Here is a 10,243-nt window from a genome sequence, read left to right on the forward strand (position 1 = left end):
CTTCACAAACACCGTGGCCTGGGTGTCTGGTGGCACGGCCGGGGTTGCTGGTGTACAAGACAGAGGATGAGGGACACCAGCAATGATGTCTCTGCAGCATCTCTCGATGGGCGATGACAACCCATTCATGTGTTTTGACTTCTAGAGCCATCAGCTGGCACTGGGGTGGTCATGGCACAGCTCATCCATCTCCTTGAGCTCAGGTCACTCAAGGCAAGATGCTGGAGTCATGTCCAAGGTCAGCTGACAGCCCTGGTGTTCCGACCTGTCCAAGCAAACAGGTTGAGGAATGTGGAAGGAAAGTCTCAGCGAACTCCCGAGTGTCGTTGCTGGTCCCCAGGAGCATCAGAGATGAGACAATGGAAATGCTGGAAAAAGTGCATCATCTTGGAGAAAAAAATTAGTCATGGTGACTCTTCCATGTGACAGGCCTGGTGGTTTCCCCTAGAAGCTGCCTGTTTGCTGAGGTTTTACCTGGTCTCCAGCCCTTGGAGCCAGGTGGGGTGTAAGCGATGAAATTTCTGTTTCTAGCTCTCAACTTCAGGCAAGATTTTGAAAACTCAACCTGAAGGCAAGCTACAGAGCAAGGTCAGTTGTTTTTTGAAAGGGTAGTTAAGAAGGGTGACGAGGAAGCAGGTGAAGCTTCAGATGAGTGAGCTGGCCACCTTCCCAGGAGGAGGGTTTTACACAGCCTCAGATTTCTGATGCGGTTTCACTTCTGCTGTGCAAGAGGAGTTTCCATCCGCTCTACAAATCTGAAGCTAAGAGCTTGCACAAACTTGCATAACTTTCATTTTCTTTCGTAATAGACTTGTGGTAATGATGCTTCTTCCTACATAGTTGATATTTGAGTGACTAGTTTGTCTAAATATCATGCTTTCTGATTTTAGGCTAATTAATTAATTAACACTACATTTATTGACAGTAGCAGAAAAACAAGTTATTTTCCCAACGATAAGGTGTAAGTCAGCACCTCTGTTGCAAATTGTTAGACTTGTTTTTCTTAGAAAAAACTTTAGTCCGATTGAATCTGAGAAACTCTGAACTCTTGGAAAATTAAACCGACATTTTACGACGCTGCGTAAGTAAAAGTCCTGTGCAATCTCCAAGCACCTTCTCTCCGCATGCCATGAGGAGTCCCACACCCGTCAGCAGTGACCCTTCACCCCAAGGCTGCTCTGACCTTGACTCCTCGTGATGGGCATCACCCTGGACCGTGGGGTTGATGCTCCCCCAGGAGTGGTATTGGGGTGTCAGTGCCTCTGACCAGGGTGTTGGGGTGCCCCCAGGCCTCAAGCTGCCCAGGGCAGGGTCAGGCTGGCTCTGAGGAAGGATTTCTGTGCAGAAGGGGCTGTTGGGCGTTGGAATGGGCTGCCCAGGGCAGGGGGGAGTCCCCGGGATCCCTGGAGGGGTTGAAGAGTCGGGCTGAGCCAGCGCTGAGGGATCTGGGGGAGTTGGGAACGCTCAGGGGGAGGGTCATGGTGGGGCTGAAGGAGCTGCGAGGGCTTTTCCAACCCAGATGATCCTGGGATTCTTTTGATTTTTACAGAATAACCCCAATACAGACTCAGAAGAGTCCAATTTACAATTTGCTTGTTGGAAGGCTGGGAAGAAATCCACAGGGCAGAAGGATTACTTGGTCACCAACCCAGAGAGATTTCTGAAGTCCAAAGTAAATCATGCTCACATACAGAAACCTACCTGCCTGTTTTATTCTGTTAATTCTTGTAAACAATGGATTTTTTTTTTTCTGGAATGAATTAATTGTTATTTGTCTATCTTTGGAGGACATTCCTTCATGTCCCCTTTAGCATCCTAAAATAATAAGCTGATTAATTCATTACTGCCATCCTTTCCCATCAGTAGGTGGCATACTCAGAAAACGAAAAAGTTAAAAACCCAGAATACAGAAGTCACTCATGTTTGCTTCAGCAAGACACCTTAATTATTTGATTAATTAATTCTGAAAGTGGACGGCTGCGCCAGTTAGCCGAGCCTAAGCAGGAAAGCGTCCCGGCGATGGGTCACGTCCAACACAGCAGTGCAGAGCACTGCATTTGCCTTTCCCAAACCACGCCACTGGCCCTTGTCTCCCTGGGTGTCTCGGTCTGGATCGCAGTGGGACAGTCACCACTTTACCAACACGTGCTGCCGGGTCATGTGGGGTTACAAGCCCACGAGAGGATGCAAATCATCCTTAGCAAGGGGCTAAAGAAAGAGTCGGAATGTTTGAAAAAGTGCAGGCGGGCATGAGAAGGCAGTGCCGGGACCTGAAGGGAAGTTGTGCACCCTCTTGTTCCTTGGGGACCTCTCCACAGTCACAGCCGGTGTTTGGGGGCAGAGGACAACGTCCCAAAAAAAGTCACAGAATCACAGAGTCATCAAGGTTGGAAAAGACCTTGAAGATCATCCCGTGCAGCCAAAAGATCTGGTGAGCCTATGTGTGGTAACGTGAAGGGATTTCCTTGCGAAATGGCATCAGGAGGCTCTCACGTACACTGTGGGGCCGCCTCTGGCATTGCTTTTGCCGCAGGAGTCACCTCCAGCGGTGCCCAGAAGCATTGTTAATGTCACTAATGCGTCACGGCTGCTCGTTAGTGTTGACCCGACTCAGCTCAAGACACTGATGTGGGTCCAAGCCCAGTACTTGGGGGTCTGCCCGCAAACATCTAACTTGACTACCAGTTGGCATCCCTAATTGGCAACTGCATTGCTCCTGCCCTCAAATTAATAACGATGTGGGGTTTAGAGTAGCAAAACCCTGCTGCCTCTGCACCCGAGCAGACAACCAGCCTCACCGCAGGGATTTAACAGCGAGGACAAAACCTTCATGGTGAAGGAAAAGCTCATGAAAGGTGGAGAAATAACTGGAGGGAGCACCGAGAAAAAGCTAAGTGGGGAGGACGGGAGTGCAAAAGAGAACATGGGAAAGAGCTGTGCTTCACTCTTGTGGGAAGGCCCTTGCTCTGTCATGGGAAGCGTGGACCCATTGTTAACTAACCCGCCGTTGTGTCAGAAATGAACTCGACTCTGTGTCGAGTTGCTTGTTTGAAATCCAGGGCAACTTCTGTACAAACCAATGAATTAGTGCTAAGGCTGGTTACGACCCTTCAGCCACGGGGGGCCGCTGTGCCCAGGTATGACGTGGGGGTCCCAACCAGTGCCCCTGGCCCAGGGTTGCTTCGGAGAGGAGAGAGTTTAGCAGATCGGCCGTGGCTGGCTGGGTGGGCTCTGGCCAATGACCAGCCCTGGGCAGGTTTAATTTATCCTTAGAGCCATTTCTATGGTGCAGTGAGAAAAAAAGGCGCTCGTGAATGTCTTTTTTGGGCCATGGTTCTTGTGTAGGGTGGGAACAAGTGATGGCTGAGCCCCCAGGAGCATTTTTTGCTCCCCTACATGTTTCCCAGGTGGGGAACCAGCCTGTCCGAGCTCTCTGAAAGCAGCTCCCAGGGCTGCCCCTGCCTTTGGATCTTCATCAAAAGCAAAGCACTCAAATTGCTGGGTGGGGTGTGGGGTGTGTGTCCAAGCTTCAGGCACCCTGGGGGTGGACTTGGAGGCAGTGGAGATGCTTGGCCATTAATATTCTAGACCCCAGCCGGGCACATTCATCTCCTGGCTGGTCCACATCAAGGAGCAAGCCTTCTCCTGGCTTCCCATCCCCAAACCTTGCATATGTTTCTGTATATACTGAGCATGACATTATATCATATGGAATATTCCACTGGACAATCTGGGTCTGCTGGTTTGGCTGTGTGCCCTCCCAGCTTCTTGTGCACCTGCACACGGGCAGGACATGGGAAGTTGAAAAGCCCTCGATTTCTTAGCAACGGCTAAAAACATCAGTGAATTATCAACATTCTTCTCATGCCAAATCCCATGCCGAATCCAAAACATGGCACTGTTCTACCTTCTAAGGAGGAAAATAAGCTCTATCCCAGCTGAAACCAGGACAGAAGGCAACCTGGGCCATCCTCTGCTCTGCTTCTGCAAGCATGGGAGGGGACCTTCCACAGGCTTTTGCTGCCCTCCACCCTCTCCATCACACCAGCTCATGCCAAATGATTCTGCTTTCACCCCCTCGGAGGTTTCTGGAGGATTAAGTTTTCCAATTTTAGCTAGATGCCAGGATCTGGGAAGTGACGGCATCTTTTCAACTGCATTTCCTAACGGAGGAATTGGCTTTTTAGAGCTTCTCCACTTTGTCTGGGGACAAAGCAAGTGCTCTCCGCGGGGGGAGTGGGGATGGGATGCCTGCATGAAGGTTTCTTCACCCGAATATACTGTTCATTTTAGGGAGCTACCCTCGTGGTAGCGTGTCCATCATGCCGATGCTGCTCTGCTTTCCTTAAATGTCCGACAAAAACCACGGTCAGGAGTGATTTGCCTGGCTAAGGGGACCCCGGGGCTGACCCAAGGTTTGCTGTGGTCTCCCCCCTTGGGCAAAGGCTTTCCTCAGGGATTTTGGAGACCTGAATTCAGGTCTGTGTCAAGGCTGATTAGAGGAAGGCAGCTAGAAAAAGACTTTTGAAGTGGAGGGATTTCCACACACGTATCTTTTGGGTGTGAAGAGCTGCTCTGGCCAGCCCTGGCTCCTGGGATGGTCCTTGCAGCTCCGGTGAGAACGGGCAGCAGAGTTTAGGCAGCTGCCTGTCCTGGGGTAAACATCTCCCCCAGGTCAGGTGAGGCACCACCTAGGCCTTACCTCCAGGGACTATGAGAGTCACGACCTGAAATGCTTTGACTTTCATCCCTATACACCTTTCATTCAGGCTTTGGAGACCGATTTCTCCCAGCAGCAGCGAATAAGAGAGCTTGGATTATTTATGATGAGGCTTTGAGACCGTTCACACCTGGTGAGGCTGTAATCATCAGGACGTCCCTTCAGTGTGAAATGGTGCAGAAGGTAAAAATGCAGCTGAAATACCCCAAAAGCAACAGAGAATGCTGCAGGAGGAAGAAGAGACTCTAAAAAACTGTGGGTGTGAGAATCCGTGAGTGTGTGCCAGCACCAGGGCAGGCCAGGGACATGCCTAAAACGTGGCAAGTTTTGGAGAGGGATCACAGCCCTGACTGTAGCAGAGGGAGGAGAGGCAAGAGGCTGCAGCAGTGCACAGCCGTGCCCATTTCTATGGAAAATCTGGTCCCCAGATCCTGATGGAGAGATCTCGGTGCTGCCTGGGGAGCCAGAGCATCCCGCACCGGTCCCTCACATCTGCGGCAACTCACTCTGATTGCTCCCTGAACAAAAGAGATGCTTGGCCTTGCAAGAAATAATGGGACCTTTGCAAATAATCTAAACCCAGTTCCAAAGTTCAGCCCCGCTCAGAGGGTCTGGCGGAGGCTTGTTTCTAGAGAGCAAAAGTGGGAATTGCCTCCTTGGATCACTCCGGACGGGTGCAGAAAAGCAGATTTGGCTCTCTGACAGCTTCCTGCCATAAGGAAAATTAGCTGTCCTTCTTGGCATCCCACGGAAACATCAGAGGAGGGGTTATAGCGCGGCAACGTAGAGGGAAGTCCAACGGGGTCTGCTGGGATAGAGGCCAGGAGCGAGTGGGGAGCTGTGTGCTGTCTCCCGCAGAGCTCCCTGGGAGCTTCTCCCACTTTAGAATGGGCTGGCCAGGGTTTGGAGTGGGGAAAGGACGGAGGGGTAAGGCCGTCAGAGAGCAGAGGCCGTGCTGCAGATACAGCTCCTTCGGGAGCTGTTGGTGATGGAATTACTGCGTCTAGCAAGGAGGAAACTCCGCCAGTGTTTGCGTTTGGAGCAGAAAGGAGAAAGCGATCGCTTTCCTCGCTCTTCCCTCGGGTTGACCCAGACAGCCCAAGATTCAGCGTTGCCCACCGGAGCCCGGTGGGGCTCAGTGCGCGAAGGCGCTGAAGAGCCTTTTGGGGATGGGGTCAGAGGCAGACTTGGAGGAGTGCAAGGAGAAATCATAGAATTATCGAATCACAGACTGGTTTGGGTGGGAAGAGACATTAAATATCATCCAGTCCCACCCCCCTGCCCCGGGCAGGGCCACCTTCCACCAGCCCAAGTTGCCCAAAGCCCCGTCCAACCTGGCCTTGAGCCCTTCCAGGGAGGGGGCAGCCACAGCTTCTCTGGGCAGCCTGTGCCAGGGCCTCACCCCCCTCAATGTGAAACATTTCTTCCTTATATCTAGTCTGAATCTCCCCTCTTTTAGCTTAAAACCATCACCCCTTGTCCCATCGCTACACGCCCTACTAAAACATCTGTCTCCAAGAGCAGGCTGGAGAGAGGACGCTCTTTATCCATAGCAGGAGCAGGTGTCACTCGTGGCCTCTCTCACCCACCCTGTGTACGGAAAATGACATCCCATGTAACAACCAATTCCCAGGGACACTTTATTTAATCTTTTTTAAGCTCATTATGTATTTAAGAATGTTGGCACCCAGACCCGTCTCGGGGGCTTTACAGCATGACCCCATTGCCTTTTCCCGGTGTGATTTTTGACCTGCTCCACCCCTTCTCTCATCCCTCTTGGTTTCTTCACTCTCTCTGACCCACACAAACCCTCCACCTCCCTTTGCCATGCATGTTATTATAGAAAACATCCCTCTGCCCAGATGGCTTGGACGAACTGCCCTTTTCTTCTGCCCGCGACGGGCTGCTGGGGATCTCACCACAGAAACCGCCCGTAATTCAGAGGAGTTTGAAAGGACTGTCTTCTTCTGTAACAGCCAAAATTAAAGGATTTAAGCACCTGGGGCTGATGTGAGCCAATAAATCCATGATGTTGTTCAGGGCTGAACCAGCCACGCAGTCATTTTTCTGCAAACCTTCTGCTCTTGCTAAAGGGCACAATAAAAGGTTTAGTTTTGCCATATTTGCTAAAGAAGTGAGGGGGTTTTTCTTTTTTGGGGGTTTTTTTTTTTTTTTTTTTTTTTTTCCCCCACTCCCCCATGAACACTGGAAGCACAGAGGTGAGTGTTTGCTGCCTTCTTCATGTGGTCAAAATCCTCATTCCTTTTCTACCAGGGTATTTCCAAAGAGGGGAGATGAGAAGAGCCCCATTTCTTTGTTGAGGATGACCGATGTCTCCCACGGCTCCTGTTGGTCCTGAGCAGAGATGCAGGGGATGCTCCGGCATTGCCACGTGCATATCCCCCGGACCAGCAGACCCCAGCCCCTGCCTCTGCCCTGCCTGGTGCTGGTCCGGCAGTGCTGGTGTGGGGGCTCTGCCGGCCTCTGACAGACTTGCTGGCAGCTTTGCCTTGGGTCAGGGGAGGTTCAGCAGCATTGGGAATTTCCTCCTCCTAACATTCGATCCCCTTTGCAATCTAGAAGGCTCTGAGCATGTATGATGCCATTTGGGAGAGGAACTAAATCCTGAAAACTAAAAAAACAGCAGAGTGACAAGGGAGAAGTTGCAGGTAGAGTCATTTATAAAGAGTTTGCTGGCTGGGAAGGGTTTTTATTTCGGTAACGAGTGCATCAGCGATGGTGCTAATGTTTACACACGTTTTCCTATTAAATATGACTTCTTTTTTTTTTTTTCTTTCCATGTGCCATGAAAACATTAATAGTAACTCCTGAACTTCCAACTGAGTTAATAACTTGTGGCTAGTTTTACCAAACTTCCCCCAAAGTGTTGTTGAGTGTTGGAACAGGCTGCCCAGGGCAGGGGGAGAGTCCCCATCCCTGGAGGGGTTGAGCAGACGTGCAGACGTGGCGCTCAGGGACAGGGTTTAGTGGTGACCTTGGCAGCGTTGGGTTAACGGTTGGACTCGACGATCTTACAGGTCTTCTCCAACCAAAGCAATTCTGTGATTCTACAATTTGAGGTACTTGGAAGTGGAGTGCTGTCCTGTGGGCGCTGCATGGGTAGTCACAGACCGTTGTCCTCTTCCGTGCTCTTATAAACCCCTTCAGCCACTGGTTTGGGCCTGAATACCTTTAATTAAACACAGAGGCCATCTGCTCTCTCTTCCTCCTTTTCTGCCTGATCTGCAGGACCACCCAGCAGCACCCACATCTTCACTGCACCGCTACAAACACACACGGATCTGAGGCAAACAAGTGAGGACCTACCTGCAAGTTTCTCATGCCTGAGAAAGTTGGACGGTGACAGCACAAACAGCCTTTGAGGCGTTACATACCCTGATGGAAAAGGGCTGTTAGACCCTGCCCCGCTTATAGGATGTTTAGGAGATGTTTGCTTGGGATTTAAGTGCTTCTCAAGCTGCTTTACCTTGAGGATCACAAAAAGTTTTCATTATATAAGCACAGTGACCTCGTGTCAGGCTAAACAACTTGCTCTAAATGTATATAGCTCCACATACATGTAGGTAGATGCTGAAGATGAAGCTTTGGGGTTATAGATAATAAGTAGGGAAAGGGGAAAAAAAACCCACAAACCCTGTGGAGATACTTTTGTAAGATCTTCATATGTCCATGTCTGTGCGAGCTGTTTATGCATTTCTCTGTCATTCTGGTTTGTTTTCCATAAACCTGCATCGCTGCTTTGCATTACTCTGAGGGGCTCCCACAGCAGCAGCTCCTGGTAGCTGTTTCCTGGCAGATTCTGCCTTAAAAAAAATGATGTTTTTCGTCTCCAGCTGCCTGCTGGTGACCTCCTGTTGTCCCCAAACCCTTGCTGTGCCCGGATCCATGTCCCAGCTTGGTGGTGGAGCTCACAGCCTCGTGCAGCCGGGCCACGCGCTGAGCAGAACCTGGAGCAGATATTGCTGCCACCTGGTTGCCTACAGTGTAAATATTCACACAACCTTCCCATCGTCGAGCAAACCAAAAAGGCAAATAAGTCCCTAGAGCAAAGGTGATGTCAGAGGGCCCAGAGGAGGAGATCTGGGAACATGAGGGAGGTTTGAAGCAGAGCAGGTCCGTGGTGGAGCCCAACGAGCACCAGAGCTGCGACGTGCCGTGGCACGAGCACCCTTGCGCCCCTTGAGACACCGCTCCGTAATTATCTTTAGAAGAGACTGCCCAGCAACTCGGAGGTGCTGCAGGAGTCAGACCTGGGTTGCACCATCCACTGGTGGCCCAAGAGCACCAGGACTTGGTGGTGCTCGGGGAAGAGGGGACAGGTACGGCGGAGCCTGCGCACCCCCCGCAGCTCGGTTCCCTGCTGCCCTGTCTGCTGTGGGCTTCTCTTTGCTTTCCATCAGTGGCCGAAAAATAATGGAAGTGCGGGAATTTGTTCCAAATCGGTGTGCTGTTACGAGGATGACTTCCCTACCTGCCAGGAGGATATTTATTCTTATTACTCAGATTCCCTGTTAGGTCAGGAGGCGATAGCTGGATTCGGGGCTCTGGTGCGGTACACGAGGGGCTCAGAGTTTCTCAAACCCCTCCAAATCGTGACCCCCATGCCATTCCTCTGGTCCTGTTCCCTGTCCTCTTCTCACCTACTTGCACACAACCACCTGCCCCTTGCAGCCCGGCGGCAGGTGGGTGGTGGGACACGCTGGGACCCCCCCCCATTTCCTCCCAGTGACCCTCAGCTGCCCCCCTGGGGGTGTCTGAGCTCTCTGCTCCTCGCTCCAGAGGTGTGGAGCTCCCCGAGATGTCGAGCCGAGGGGCTGCACTTCTCCCTAACCCTTTGCACCGCCGTCCCTCCAACAAATGGATTTCCCACCGGCGACACAAGAAATGTTTTATCATCTCACGAGTGTGTCTCCTGGCTCTCCCTCAAATTAGCAAAAGAGGCCCTAGTGGTGTGTGTGACTGTGAGAGCTGATGACCTGCTTCACTGCCCTTTCCCAGCCAGGCAGGAGTTACGCCAGGGTGCTTCTCCAGCGCTGTTTTCCTCCCTTTCCGTTCATTCCGGGGGTGTGCAGGTCTGGGAGGGTTGTCCATGGCCTCGTGCAGCCCCCCGCCCAGAGGCAGGACCACCTCTGGTCCCCAGCAGTCTCCTCCCAAAAGCCGGCGACAGGGACGGCTCAGCCTCTCCCACCGCCTGCTTGCTCTTCAGCCGCGTTTTCAAGCTGTGATTTTTAAGGGTGCAGCCTCTTTTTTTTCCCAAAGACATCTGGGATCTTGATATGGACAAAAAAATCTGTAAGCTTTGGGTCACAAACAGGACCAACATCCTCTCCCATTCTTGCCTACAGGGATGGAAAATCTTCCTCCGCAGTATTTGAAATGTCAGCATTTTATTTTATTTTATTTTATTTTATTTTATTTTATTTTATTTTATTTTATTTTATTTTATTTTATTTTATTTATTTTATTTTATTTCTTTTTATTTCTTTTTATTTCTTTTTATTT

Source organism: Athene cunicularia (genome assembly GCF_003259725.1).
Source record: "Athene cunicularia isolate RWA chromosome 3 unlocalized genomic scaffold, athCun1 chr3_part1, whole genome shotgun sequence".
NCBI lineage: Eukaryota > Metazoa > Chordata > Aves > Strigiformes > Strigidae > Athene > Athene cunicularia.